The 15,050-nt window shown below is 36.8% G+C and overlaps 1 long non-coding RNA gene across 1 annotated transcript; it reads right to left on the reverse strand.

Moving 5' to 3' along the window:
• Nucleotides 1–1,717: 1,717 nt before the first annotated feature.
• On the reverse strand, nucleotides 1,718–3,930 carry LOC149186981 (uncharacterized). The gene is made up of 3 exons (XR_016256173.1): nucleotides 3,748–3,930; nucleotides 3,211–3,575; nucleotides 1,718–2,149 (listed from the first exon to the last, which is right to left on the reverse strand). It is a non-coding gene; the product is annotated as an uncharacterized LOC149186981 (long non-coding RNA).
• Between the last annotated feature and the right edge of the window lie 11,120 nt (nucleotides 3,931–15,050).

Raw genomic sequence — 15,050 nt, forward strand, 5'->3', positions numbered from 1 at the left:
TTTTTTATAAAAGTTCAAGCCTAATGCAGTTCTGCCATGAAGACATACACTTAAATCGCTACTGGACTTATGATATTGACAAAGTTAAAGTGGTATACAAGAGAATGTATCAAGCTAAACCACAAGTTACACATTTTCAGACCTGAAAAAGTACATAACAATGGTCTGGCAAATCAATAGCCATATCATACTTGCCTTTCCTTCCACATACATACAATTGCTCCAAAGGCAAGGACAAGAAAATTTCAGCTCTAGTGAGCACCAGTGGGTTATTAAAACGAGTGACCAGAACAAGAGGCACAATTGTATTAATCGAAAGAAAATACAAAGTTGCTAATTAGAAATCTATTGTCAAACACTATTGTTATCATAAGTAGAGTTTGTTATCACATGCGTTTACAATGGCCATTCAAGTTTCAATTTTATTAGATCAATTAGAACTTGTTTTGGTTCACAATCAATATTTTCTATTCAACTATATGTGTTTTATATATATGTTTTGCAGATAACATAAAGAACAAAACAGTAAATCTCATCCTCTCATCAATAATCACTATTAAGTTGTTTACATATTTTACTCTTCAGTGAGCCAATGAAGTGTAATTAAGATGGCCATCATTCTAATGTCAGCCAATGGAGTGTAACCATAAACTCATCCGATAGAGATCAACCACAGAATAATGTCAAGTTTTTGTGTCGTGAGATATCAACTTAGTCTTCTTTATATATTTGTTTCCAAGGATTGTCTGGTCTGGTGCAGTTACAAATTCCATTGGATAGGTTAGACAATGCAACTACATTAATACAGGCCTTCATTTTTTTAAGCCTCCATCAAACATACACAATTGCATATGTTCCCTCTTCTACAAAAGGGTGCAGTTGGTAAGAAATTTCAGAGTTCTCTATAGTTTTCCTTCTTGGTAGCCACTGGAAGAGAAGGAACTTTTGGTTATCTGCTTATGTGAACCATTTCTGAAAATTAATGATCTTTCTATGGATCATATTAATTCAAATTGTCTTATGTCAACTATAAAAATAAATCAAATCTCAGCCCAAGGGTCCATTATCGTCTTTGACTTTTCACAACATTGTGTCTAGTTGAAGCCATGATTTCTTAACCGCCTCTCCTTGTGGATCTTCTCTTTGATTATGGCGTAATATCTCATTGAAACACTGGAATGCTAGATTGATACGGGCCTTTTATCGAAACCTACATTGAATAGGCACAATTTCATTGTCCTCTCTACAAAAGGATAAAGGCGTTAAGAAATTTTAGCCATCTGTTTCCTTTTTGATAACTACCAAAGGAGAAGGAACCTTTGCTGCTCTGCATAAGTGTAAGGTCATCTAAGTTTTTTAAAACTTAATGATCTTTCTATGGATCATGTTAATTGATCCTGCCTGCTGCCTGCTTCACTAGTATTAACAAGTAAACAATGCATTAATTTATATTAATCAGCAAACACACCAAAAACATCCCTTTACTATATACTTTGAACTAAGTTCGCCGAGTACGCAGAGACAGGCAGCACCCCATTTTTAAAGTTCAAGTGCGAGAGGAAAATGTTAAAATTTAAAGAACAGAACTGAAATTTATATCGATGGGATCCATACAGAAGGAAGAAAATCATGTCAAAATTAGAAAATCTGAAACTGAATGTGAAAATTGAAAATCTCAGAAAGAAACTCTGTAAACTGAAGAGTTCACAGCTCTTAAAGATCAACCGTTGGCCACCACAACCAACTGCCAGCAAAAATAGCAGACTAAAATTACTCCCTAGACAGGTTCATGCAAAATATATGACAGACCATTGAAAATATGAGAAAATGAAATTGTAAACTGAAAAGTCCTGCGCTTTTAATATTCACTGTTGGCCACCACAACCAAAACTCTGCAAAACATCAAACTCCTAGAATAACTTTCCACTTCAGGAAGCCTATGATTACTTACAGGATCATAGGCTTCGTGAACAACAAGATCCAGAGCAGCATCTGTAAACCCTAAAGCAACACCTCTCTCTGCAAGACGAATTGCTACATCTTTCATCTGTAGTCTAGCAACTTTCTTGAGCTCATCATGAGAAAGAGGATCAAATACAACTATTTCATCAAGTCTATTCAATAACTCTGGCCTGAAATGTCTTCTAACCTGCAACAATATGCAAAGGCATGTCAAAGCACCGTAGCCAACTTCGTGATAAAATTATATGAAAAATATGCATACACAGAGTCCCGGAATGCATTGGGTCAGGCTGTTTTATTTTGTGAAAACGATAAATTGAAGTTTATTGGAAGCAAAATTATGCACCAGCATACATTTTTGTATGCGCACCTCCTAATTTGTGCGGCTACAATTATAACATGCATACATTTGTTCACTTATCAGAATGAATTGTGTTGTAAGAATATTTTCAAAGACCTTGTTGTGAATGAATATGGTACATGCTAAAAACAAGAAGAGTATGTTGCTGATGCTTCTGCTGGTGATTGATGGTTTTATCATTTAAACAATCTAGGTCTATGTTCTGTCCTATTCACTTTCTTGCTAACAAATATATCTTTCGGCCTATGTAATTGTGCAGCAACAGGACGGGATGGGGATTTCAGAAAATGAATTCAATTTAGATGGGGTATTGACTGGATAATGTTCATGTCAATTGAAAAATGTTTGTACTGTTATCCGAAGAGAAAGCCGGCCTTCCCACCGTCAAGTGAGTTGAGTGGCATATAGCCCCATGCTGCCCATTGCTCAACCCAAACGTGACTTTATGCTTGCGCACTACAAAACAGTGGTAGCATTTCTGGATGAGTGTGGGGATCATTGTGGAAAGGCTTATGTGAAAATGTAGATGTAGTTGTATCATACTGTCTTGCACCTAGATTGGGTTAAAAGTTAAAACTTCTTAGATATAATCTCATGACACATTTCAGAGGAATCTCACGCTGTTATGTGATTGCAAGTCTTATTACTATGACATTTGGATTTGTTAGAGCAAATAAAAAGGCCGAAACAAATTGCAAATCCCTTCAATTACAACAGGAATTTCACTTGGTTGAAACGGTGGAGTTGCTCTACACACGTGTAGGCAACTGGAATTATCCAGCACTAAATAGCTGGCTTGCAACGGGTTGTACGTGCTGGTTTCATAGATTCATTTAAAAGAAATAACAGTAATTTGAAAAGACTCTAGCAGAAGCAGATGCACTCACTGTATACGAAGGTGTAATTACGCCGTTTACTCCATCTTTAACATCTCCACTTTACAGGAATTTCTCCTCCAGAAAAACGCTTCGATGCTAGCCATATTCAACAGTGACATTGGTAGACCCGGTTTCTCTGGCTTTCTGTGCAACGAGGCAAGGGATCTATGCTGCCGCCTCAGCATGGATGAAGAGGATCTAATTTAAAAAAACAAGAAACCACCTCTCAGCGTCGATGAAGAGGGTCTAATTCTCACAGGGTCGAATTTCACAGAATTGCTCATCTATTCGCCATGAGCACCCGCAAACGTAGCCTACAGTAATGGCGGACCGGTTCACAAGGTGTCATGGGTACCAGACGCTTTCTGGTAAGTCTGAAAATAATTTTGAATTTTCTAAACCAGTTAGGTAATTCAATTGAACAAGATCAATCCTCATGTTGCTTGAAAACAAATAGACATTCCTTCTCTGTGAAAGCTACCTTCGAGATCTTTGTGAAATTCTACCTTTGTGAAATTCATAGCTAGAGGTTTCTTAAAGTAATACCTTTTCTTGTGATAGTGGCATCCGTTGGCTTGTGGAAACCGCTTGCCAAAATGATGACCCAGGTTCAAAAATCGAGCAGGTGTGATCCTTTGGTAACGAGTTTGTTGGATTCTTTCCGAGGTGTTGGCTGTTGAGGCTGCAAACATGCTAATGCGGAGGTCCTGTTAATGGTAGTGCCTATATTGATGTTGTTATTGCTGATTAGGTGCAAGTTTCAGGTGGCTTTGATGGAATTGATATCCTTAATTACATCTTGGTAGACAAAGGTCATCTGATTGTACAGCTGATATTGTCAGGACTCCTGTACCCTCTTTAACCAAAAAGGGTTCAGACAGGTCGAACATGTAACATTAAAAACAAGTTGCTTTTGCGGATTTTTTCCCCATTTATTCCAATTTTCCTTTTGCAAACTGCTCTCTCAGATTCTGTAGACCTATAATTATATAATTATATGGGGTCTTTTCGCTATCCATTATCTCCGAACCGCAGAGAATATGCACTTGACCAGTGGAATGCTTGGTTGGCACGTTGATGCTGTTGTAGAATTGCCCGTCTTTCTAAATATAAGGGAATTCTACTGTACAAATGGCAGAATTTGTGCACAATATATTGGAATTTTTGGAAAATAATCACTTCACAAATGCAGAAGCTGCTTTACGATCCGAGTTGATGACACGACTGAGTTCAAATGGCTCTGATTCCCTCTCACTTTCAGATGAGTTGAAACAAGAAAGTGGAGCAAGGCACAATGAAATCTGCAATGGAGGTCGGCAAGAAAGTGGAGCAAGGCACAATGAAATCTGCAATGGAGGTCGGGGGCCCGAGTGGAGAGATGCTGGATATATGCACATTAAAGATGATAGACCATATCACTTGAACAGAGGCACATCCTTTGAGAATGGCGTGGATGGCCTCAAGGATGAAGCTGAAAAATCAAGGTCTTTTCTTTTTTCTCGCAAGGCCATGTTAAACAAATCAAGAGATTCAGAACTTCTAGTGAAGGAGTTGGGATGCTATTCCTCTAAATATGAGCCTTCTGGAGAGCGCAGAGATCAGAAAACTGAACAGGCTGTTTCTGAAGCGAAGGAGATGTCTGCCTTAGAAGACGACTATGCAGATGAAGCTTGGATATGCAGTAAAACTCCTTCTGTACCGAAACAATTGCAAGATTCTGCAGGAGCCGGTGAAGAGAGGTTCATGTTTCAGAAGGATAATATGCTGTCCACGATCTGCTTGAACCGCCTCATCTTGTCCAACAACGTTCATCTTGTCCAACAACGTTCACCGCACCAGAAGCAGGTTGTTGGGCAGAGGTTCCACAATCCACCGCACCACACGCAGGTTGTTGGGCAGAGGTTTGACAATCCACGGATTAACAGCGCATACAGAGGCATTAACAAATGCGAAACTGCAAAGATGAAGAAAATGCCAGGTGTCAACCTTAGAATGAAAGGGACGACGAAAGTCTCTTTCAAAGGGAAGGCCTATCGACCTAATTATATATGTTTAACCTTTATATATAAAATTAAGAAAAACTGAATAGTTATTCTATATATATATATAAACGAAATCGAAAAGTTTGTTTTTATTTTTTTTAAATGTAAGTTGTTACTTAACTAAGAGTATATCAAATATTATATCGTTAATAACTTAAATATATGGATAATAATTTAGTTAAGAAAAGGTTTCAAACATTATTGCACTTCAAATTCAAATCTTTTATTTATTAATTTTTTATTGCTAAAAATAATATTCAATTGTGATTTTTTTTTACGAAAATATTATAATCCATTACAAATGAATATGAGATCATTGTATTACAATTTTGTTTACTCAAATTTTCGAGTATTGAGAAAGAGAGATTAAGAGATAGGGAATTCGAAAGGGTTAGTGTTAAATTGGAAGCAATCGATAGTTAGTTTGGAGCTTAATTAAATGAAAATATTGAGTTGATAGAGTGTGCTTTTCAATCTCTTGTATCCAATGGAACCTTCTTACACTTCTGAATTCGCCTCCATGACAAATGGTAACAATTGCTACTAATATGATGTGTTCATCAATCACCAAAGCTTTAATGTTAAGAAAACTTTTGCCAACCATCTTTTCCATCGCCTCAACACACATTGATTGCAAGTCTTCTTGGACCAAGAATAATTGCAAAAGGAAGATAAATTACTTTTCAGATAAAAGGTGTTATTACAGCCACCTCCATTCATATAGCTATTTTCTCTACCAATTATTACAAGTCACATTGGTGTTTGGATGGGTTGTTATTCATGTTGAAGTTGATGCAGGAGTTAGGGTCAACCATTATTCTAGTCTTTTATGATGTCAATCTTTCAAAACTTTGGCGTATGAGGGGAGACAATGGAGTGTATTCTTGAGCCCTGCATATTATAAAAATGAAGATGATAGTTGACTCTCAAAGCTGCAATACAACTTGAACATTATTGGAAAATGGAGGCAAGATCTTTCTATTGTCGCAAATATAGGTGGTTTTGAGATGGAGGCATATAATGGTGAATATATCATACTACATCTACGCTTTTCTTACTAGTAATTTTATTCTAGATATTATATAATGATGAGGTGTTGTTGTTGGTTGATGTTGTGGAATGAGTGATGCAGAAGCATCATAAAAACTTTATGTTTACACCATTATGGAAACTCCTTTTAGATATTTCTATGAATATCTATTTTGATTTTCTTATGTGTCCGTTATGGAACAATTGTACCTAGTTAGCTAGTAGATGTTCTAGATAGAGTATAGATGCAACTTCAAGAGAGACATTGCTAGCAAGTGGGCTCCCCATTATGTTATCAGATATTTATGTATTTTATAAAACATGTAACCCACATGTCTCACGAACATGCAAGAAATAGAAAGGCAAACTGCTTTGATAATATTAGTTAAGTCTATAAATTATTTGTTAATGGAATTAACATTGATCTATCTCACTAGGAATGTTTTTTCCCCTTTGTAATTTCTTATATCAGCCAGGACCTTGAATGATTGTGCATAGTTTTCTTTGTGTTTGATTGCACTTGATTTTTTGTTAAAGTGTTGCATGAATACTAATGTTAATTTCGCCACCCCGCTACTTCAAATATAGTCGAAAGGAACTAAGAAACCTCTTACTTTCAAGCCAATAATTTGAGGTTGTTGGGGCTAGTTTTGGGGTAAATGACTTGGAGAAATTTTGAGGAAGTTTTGATAGTTTTGGTGAAGTTTTCGAAATGGGGTTGATATGGTACTAATATAATATTGTGCTCAATGCCTTTTGAATATTAATAGAAGATGGTTGATGGTTGATTTTGTTGGACAATTGGTAGTCGTTGTCCTAGTATTGGAATTGATGTCAACCAAACTTGCATGAATGCTTGTCGAAGAAAATGCATGCAGTAATGACTCAGGGGGAATCCTATGGTAGTTGCAATATTTATGTAGGGAATCATCACAGTAGCAGGATTATTGGAAAATCCATAAAATGATGACTATTGTGTTGGTCCGGATTGAATCCCCATGGTAGCTACAGGTTTTATGTAGAGAATCATCACAGTAGCAAGCTTACTGGAGAAGCCATAAAATGATGACTATGGTGGTTGGGAGTTCAACTTTCCATGCACAAGAAGAAGAGTCAAGGAGCAATGAGTGTCAAAGAGTTTTCAACCATCTCAAAGGTAGAAGATGGGCTCAATATCTTACATCTAACCCTATCCATTGAAAAGTGCTCTAGAAGAGATTTCCAACAATATGCGGAAATCCAAAAATGGACTCCTAGATCAAAATATATGTTATGTCGAAGTCCAAGGACTTGAAGCCTTAAGAAGGATGAAATATTGGAGCAGGCAACATATCATATATCGGGGAATCGGAGCAGGAAGCATATCATATATCAGGATATTGGAGCAGATCAACACATCGGAACCTCAGAGCATTGGAGCAGGTTGCAATATCAAAGTTCAAACCAGACAACACATTAGAACTCGGAGAAGGCTATATCAGAGCTCTAAGCACATCAAAACATCATAGTTCATCGAAATATCGAAAGTTGGAATCTATCAGAATATCAGAACTTCTTAACATATGTATTTTAAGAAGTTACAATTTCTAGTGTTGCTAATATTGTTAAAAATCCGATGGATGATTAACAATGTTAACAAAGGATTGTGTTGTAAAACCAAAGGTTAATCAGGACTCTTTCTCTCTCCTCTGGTAGGACACATGGTGACATGAGATTGGCTTCGAGAAGTTGCAGTGGCAACTGACGTCAGCATGACACAACAGTACAACATGACACGTGGCAGACATATCCAACATTATTGGGTGTCCTAATGGACCAAATCTAGGTGACATATGTCACCACTAAGGAGTCGCCATGTGGAGTAATGACGACATCATGATGTCATCTGGAAGGTCGACATATCGGAGGATGAGGACCTCGTAACTCGTGTGTAAATGATTTTTGAAAAAGTTACAATGGAAGGGGCTTTTGATGATGTGTTGGCATTTGGTCGTGGGAGTTCAGAGAACCAAGGGTGCAGAGTAGTTAACAAAGGAAGATTTTCCTTTGGTAGGAGCCTAAAGGCCTTAACACCTAAGTGTTAAGCCATCGGTCACAAGTTCGGTCATATGATAAGAAAAATGCTCAAGGATCTAAACGCCAAGGGAGGTGAGGATATTGGGACTGAGAAATATCGTAAGTTTTCAACTGTGAAAGTTATGATACTAAGTGGCTCCGATATAATGCTAATCCCTTGATCACAACTCTCATTCCTATGAGAAAGAAACTGCTAAAGGAGGTGAAGGAAAAGGGAACCAAGGATATCGGGGAGTGGAATATTGTAATGTTCCGCATTTGTAAGTTAGGAAATGGTGTGTTTCGATGAGGTAGTACAACAAATTTATAAGGATGTATGGGTTGACAACTGTAGAATTGAATGCAGGATTAGTGGAGTTGATTTTTGAAGAGGGCTAAACCTGCAAAAGAATCTGAAACAAGGAAACAAGGACATCATTTAATAGAGACGATTGTGTGGGAATGAAGGAAGCAAATGGCTGCTTCACATGCATGTCTTGGAGAATTAAATGAAGTTAGAGTAGTCATCCCTAAGGATTGTCAAGCTCAGTTGAGTAATAAATAAGAATGGGTCTCTCGAAGGAGTGTGCAGGTCGTCTGAGAATTAATTCCTCAGCATGGAAACTTACACACTTGATTAATAAAAGGCTACAAGGTTTATCTGTGTGTTTAATACCGTGACAACGGTCATCCAAGATCATGAAACAATATCAGGGGAAGCCATGCCAAAGTATATTTGGGAAATATGGGTACAGATAGTAGAGACTACTCTGTGCAGTGTGCATCTGTGGGTCAAAACTATCGATTTCCTGTGTGCAATTTGGGGGAGTTGAGCATATTGTCGAAGTGCTGAGGAGTTAGCATTGCATGTAGAGACAGAGAAGTCCAAGCACCGAGAGCACACTGAGTGATTGTGCATTAAGAGAAATAGGTATGTTGTGAGGAGAAACGTGAGGGAAGTGTTGAAGAGTAGGTAGAAAATGATTGTTGTAAAAATAACAGGGAAAGATGAACATAGGTGTTGTAGCAGAGAAGCCAGTGAGAGAGGAGGCAGACTACTGAGGATATTTTGTTGTGAGCAGCAAGTAAACAACAGTTTCATGAGAACACAGAGGATAGAGAGAAGAAGTTGAATATGAAACCAACCATTTTGGCATTTTACTTGTAATATGTATGGCTTTGTTTTCAGTTTGAAAATTGTATGAAATAGTAGAACATTGGCAAGAGCAGGTTAGTGTCTCCATTCAGAAGAGGTTGGTGCCTCTTGGCAAGTTGGTGCTTACTAACCAAAGGGGGCCGGTGCCTCTTGTGAGTGAGTGCTCACAAACTAACAGATGTAATTAATTGGTGCTTAATTTACATCAGAAACAAACAACAAATTTGGTGGTTTTCTTCCTCTGGGTTTCCACGTGAAAAACATTGTGTCAAATGTGTGTGCTACTCATGTGATTGTTTGAACATATATGTTTGAACTTGGTGTTCAATCCCTTTATGAATGAATTCTCTCACAAGTAATAGAATACAAAAAGAGACTGTAAGCATAATAGAAAAATAAAAGAATCTCACAATTAGTGATTCACACCCCCCCTCCCCGCCCACTCTCAGCGTTTCCTTATTTTCCAATAGATTTGTCTCCATTTATGTGTTTGATGTGTTGGTTGCATAATGCATTTGGTTATGTTTACTTCTAGTGCATTGTAGTAGAATTATGGGTAGTCACGGTGCACGCACGTTTGAATGTTTGATATTGCACCATGTGTGAAGATGAAGTACCCCTTCTAAAATTTGTTAATGTTTTAATGTATGTTACAAATATCATGAATGTTTACAACTGGATTTAGTTGAATATTGTATAATGTCAAAGGAGATAGTATGCACATAGATTTTGATTCCCTTCATCATTGTAGAATTTTGTTTCCTGCAGTCCACATAGGTTCCTCGGGTGAGACTTCATCTGTTTTATGGGTGATTTTGAAAGGACCAGTGTCTACAGTGTTTTGATGGCCCAAATTTATGCATTAACCCAAATCAGAATATCCCTAGCACCAATAGGAGTCATGGATATTTCCTTTGCAAATTCCGTTAATTGACTAATTTTCCCCTTCGATATCCAATGAGTATCGAAGCATGTTCAAGGTGAAAATACCCAAATCAATGGACTGATGGATAACTTAAGTTCAAGGTACATCTAGTGTGGGACCTAATTATGTAGATTTGGATCCAAGTAAATCTGGATCTTTGAAGAAGTAAAAGTTTCCAAATATCCTGGATCACTGAATCGAGTCAGATATCCAAGTTGGGTGAGATCCGGGTTCACAGTGGGAGTGACATTTTTAAAATTGTCCAGATACCAAATACATCGAGATACATCTGGATTAACTCCATTGAGGGACTCAATACGAAAAAGGTAAGAGTTATATTTTTCTTTAATAAAGTTTTGTTGTGTGCAGTTCATGAAATTTGAGCCCTATGGCATTTGACTATATTGCATCCATTTCCAACACCTAGATATAATAATTGTTAAAAAGTTATCCAGTGAGAGGGGCATCCAGGTCATGCAACCCTAATACAAAGTTTTGAAAAAAATATTTGGCTACATAAGAAAATCCTCTGGACCCTGGATCTTCTTAGATATGAACCTGAGAAGAAAATAGAGGGATATCCATCCTTGTGATCTTGAATCATGTGCAAGGCAGATTTTCGTGAAATATAACTCTAATAGTAGAACGCCAAAGGACAAAGCTTAAGCACCTATGGAGTTAAGCCCTTATTTTTGACCATGGGCACATGGGAATCTAAGCTAAGCTTGGAGCTAAAAGGCCAATAAGTTTGCATGGTTATTCTAACAAACAAATTGGAGCTTCTACTTTGATAGAAAAAGGAGTTCACTAGTGCGTGAGGAGAATTATTTATAAATTCATCACTAGTTGATTCAAATAATTGAAAATGACAATCATGATATCAAACATTGAATTGTTAGATAGAGTGGGAGAGGCTACATCAAGTGGTATCTAATAGGGAAGCTTTGTTAAGCCTGAAGCCCGCTAATATTTGAAAAGTCTAGTAGAACAATGACAGAAAATATGTCATTGAGAAGACGAGGTCGAGAAATAACTATGATGGATGAGGACTTAAGGCTAGATCTTAGGCACATCCATGCGAGAATAAAACCCATGGAGACATCCCAGAGAAGAGAGCTTGACGTGGGAGACATCAGCTAGAGCAAAGATATGAGATTAGAAGAAGAGATGGAAGGATCTCTAGTAAGAGAACAAACAATGGAATGATTGATAAAGTTTTTTACCAAAGTAGAGTCCAAGCTGAAGATAGAGGTGCCACCATATGATGGAAACTTAAATGTATAATATTTTCTTGATTGGATCAATATATTAGATAAGTAATTCAATTATGAAGATGTGCAGGATGACCAGAAGGTCAAATATGTAGTGACCAGGCTAAGGAGACACACAACATTATCGTGGGACAAGTTGCGAGAAGATCAAATGAACAAGGTAATGGAAAAGATAAAGAATTGGGACCGAATTTTTTCCAAGTTTAAAATAATTTTTTTTCTCAAGGATTACTCGCTGAAATTATTTAGGGAACTAAAAAATATAAGGAAGAAAACTATGATTCTAAAGGACTACACTGAAGAATTCTACAGGATGAACATTAGAGTAGATCACATTGAGGAAGATGTTGACAAGGTGGCCATATATATAGATGGTCTGAGGTATGATATTCAAGACAAAAATGGTTGCTTTCCCCTGAAGAGAGTGGAGGATGCCTATCAAGTAGCCTTAAGAGTACAAGAAAAATTATCTAGAAAACAAAGCTAAAGGAGTAAAGGAGGGATTCTAACCCAAGGAGAAGGATCTTTTAGCAAAGGAAAATTTCAAACTCCAAGATAAGAAACAATAATTTCTAGTAGCCAATCTCTTGTAGAAGGAGAAATAAGGGGTAATAGGTTCTTCTCAAGAGAAAAAGGCAGAGGAAGAGAAGCGAGGTGTTATATATGTGTAAAGACAAGACATATGTCATGGAATTGTCCTAAAAATAAGACAACCAATTAGAGGGAGAGTCATATGACATAAGCTAAGGGTGAAACAACAAAGACAAAGGTAATTGAGATGGGTGATTCATTGATGCTAAAGAAAATCTTGCTTAAATATTAGAAGGAAGCTCATCAACCAGCATAGAAGAGAAATATGTTCAAAACGATGTGAAAATCTAAAGGGAAATGCTGCAAAATAGTTATTGACAATGGTAGAAATAAAAATATGGTCTATATAGGTATGGTGGAGAAGATAGGATTGTAGAGGATGACACATCCTAATCAATACCAAGTGTCCCGGTTTTAGAAAGAGAATTAGATTTTATTAAGTGAACAAAGTAGAGTTGAATTCCATATTGTTAGCTACAAATATGAGGAGTTTTGTGACATTATGCCCATGTATGTCCATCATATCTTGCTATGGAGATTGTGGAATTATGACTAGACAGTTATTCATGATTGATCCAGGTGGATGTTGGTGGCCAGCCACCTAGCCCACTTGGATCCCCACAACTGTCTCTTTCAGTTTCCTTAATTGTAGCACAATTTACTATTTTTGGCAGTTTTTTAGGTCTTGAACTTCCGAGGCCATTTTGAGGCCCTAAACTTTTTTTAGGGAAACTGGGAGAAACATAGGTCCATGGACTGATGTTGCTCATCTTAAAGTTGTAGTCCTCGGATAGATATTTCTAATGAGGTATTGTGCACATCAAATGAAGATCATATGCCAAAGTTACGACCCCAGGAAGTTGATGTACCAATTTACCCAAAACAGGGCCCATAGTTTGGTGCTTCATCTCTTAGGGTTAGGTTTTTGGATGTTTAGGGTTTTCCATTGTTTCTCAACAATAAATAGGCCTTCAAGCCTCATTGTAAGACAATTCAGAGGCATGTAACCACCACATCTCTTCTAAGAGATAAGCTACCATCGCCCTAGCTGGTTTATTTCCATTTCTATTTGTAAGAATATTTCAGTATTTTACATTAATGAAATGAAGTATTATTTTTGTTGCATCTTTGTATTTATGGTTATATCTGTAATTTGTTGCGTTCCTGTTTAAATCCGGATCAATGATGGAAGAAAAATTACTTACACCTTCAAAAAGGACAACTGCAAACATGTGTTGCTACCTCTGGAAGAGAAGGGATTCAAAGAGGAAGCGAGACCGAGCATGTTGATGATGCGTAGGAAATAATTGTTGTAATAAATCAAGAAGAAAGAAGAGGTACAAGTTTCTTTTATTGGTAAACCTACAGTTATCCTCACAAATACAAATTTGAGTGAATTACCTAATGAAATTATAGTGCTACTAGACGAGTTTGTTGAAATCATTTTTTATGAGTTGCTAAATGCCTTACCACCTGTTAGATGTGTCAATTAACACATAGACTTGATTCTAGGTGAAATTTACCAAATAATGTAACCTACAAGATAACACCCAAAGAGAATGAAAAAATCAGAATACAGGGTTAGGAGTTGTTGAATAAATGATTGATCAGAGAGAGTCTAAGTATGTGTGTTGTACCTTGTAGATTTTCCTACAGATTCACATCTCATGTAATGTATCAAAACATAAGACAAGAAGCTACTCTACTCTTTCAACAGCGGAAACCAAGAATCAATGAAAACAATAATCGACAAGAGGAAGATAATCAAAGACACATAACACAATTGTTCTTTGGGGAAAGCCACTACTCAAAACCTTGACTATCTATTGCATTAATAAGAAATTTGAGTTACAATACAAAGCTTGTTCTCACAAGAACAATTCCACACAAGTATGACCAACTCTCTGCCTCGCAAGCCCGCACTGACCAATACTTAGTCAATTTATGATGCCTGCTAAGCCCCTATTTCCTTGCATAATTCTTATGAGGATCAACCCATATTTATTGTGGGAAATGCTTCCTTAAAACTGTGCAATCCAAACTAGGTGCTCTTCCTGATTGCATGCATGATCTGTATAACTCGGATCACTCTACAACTAATAATACACTGTCCCTGCACTCTAGTCTCAACTGGGTCTTTCTCATAACTGACATGTTTCTCATGAGGGAATCATTAGTTAGCTGGAGTAGCATCTGAGGATGCACCACTGAACAAACTCACTACTAATCATCTACTAGTTCCACAAACAGTTAGAACTAGTTTGACTATCTATAACTTAGTTAAACTAAGTTATCTAATTACAACTCAAATAAACTCAATCTGAGCCCCTGAAATTTAGGGAGAACATATACATTACTATAGAAAGACTTCAAACTCGAAATTCCTAAGATAATTAAGTTAGTTAAATTTAATTAACTATTTACAAGTTTCTATGAGAATATAATTCGATTTTAATTCATAGTTTAATTCAAGGACAACTTAAATTGTAATTTCTTGTTGCCATTTCTCAACACTCCCTCTTAACAAGAAATGGATTATCAGCTACCCTGATCATGTCTCTGTGAAACTTGAATTTACATATTGCCAATGCCTTTGTCAAAATTTCAGCATCTTGCTCCTCTGTTGGAATGTACTCCAACAACATAATCTGCCTCACTACACAATCTCTGAGATGATGATATTGGATATCAATATGCTTGGATCAATCATGAAAAACTAGATTTTTAGAGAGTTTGATACAACTCTAATTATCGTAGTAAATCACAGTTGGATCCATATT

This window comes from Pinus tabuliformis, chromosome 3_1, assembly GCF_031772625.1.
Source record: "Pinus tabuliformis cultivar Carrire ecotype Pingquan chromosome 3_1, CPIR1, whole genome shotgun sequence".
NCBI classification, from domain to species: domain Eukaryota; kingdom Viridiplantae; phylum Streptophyta; class Pinopsida; order Pinales; family Pinaceae; genus Pinus; species Pinus tabuliformis.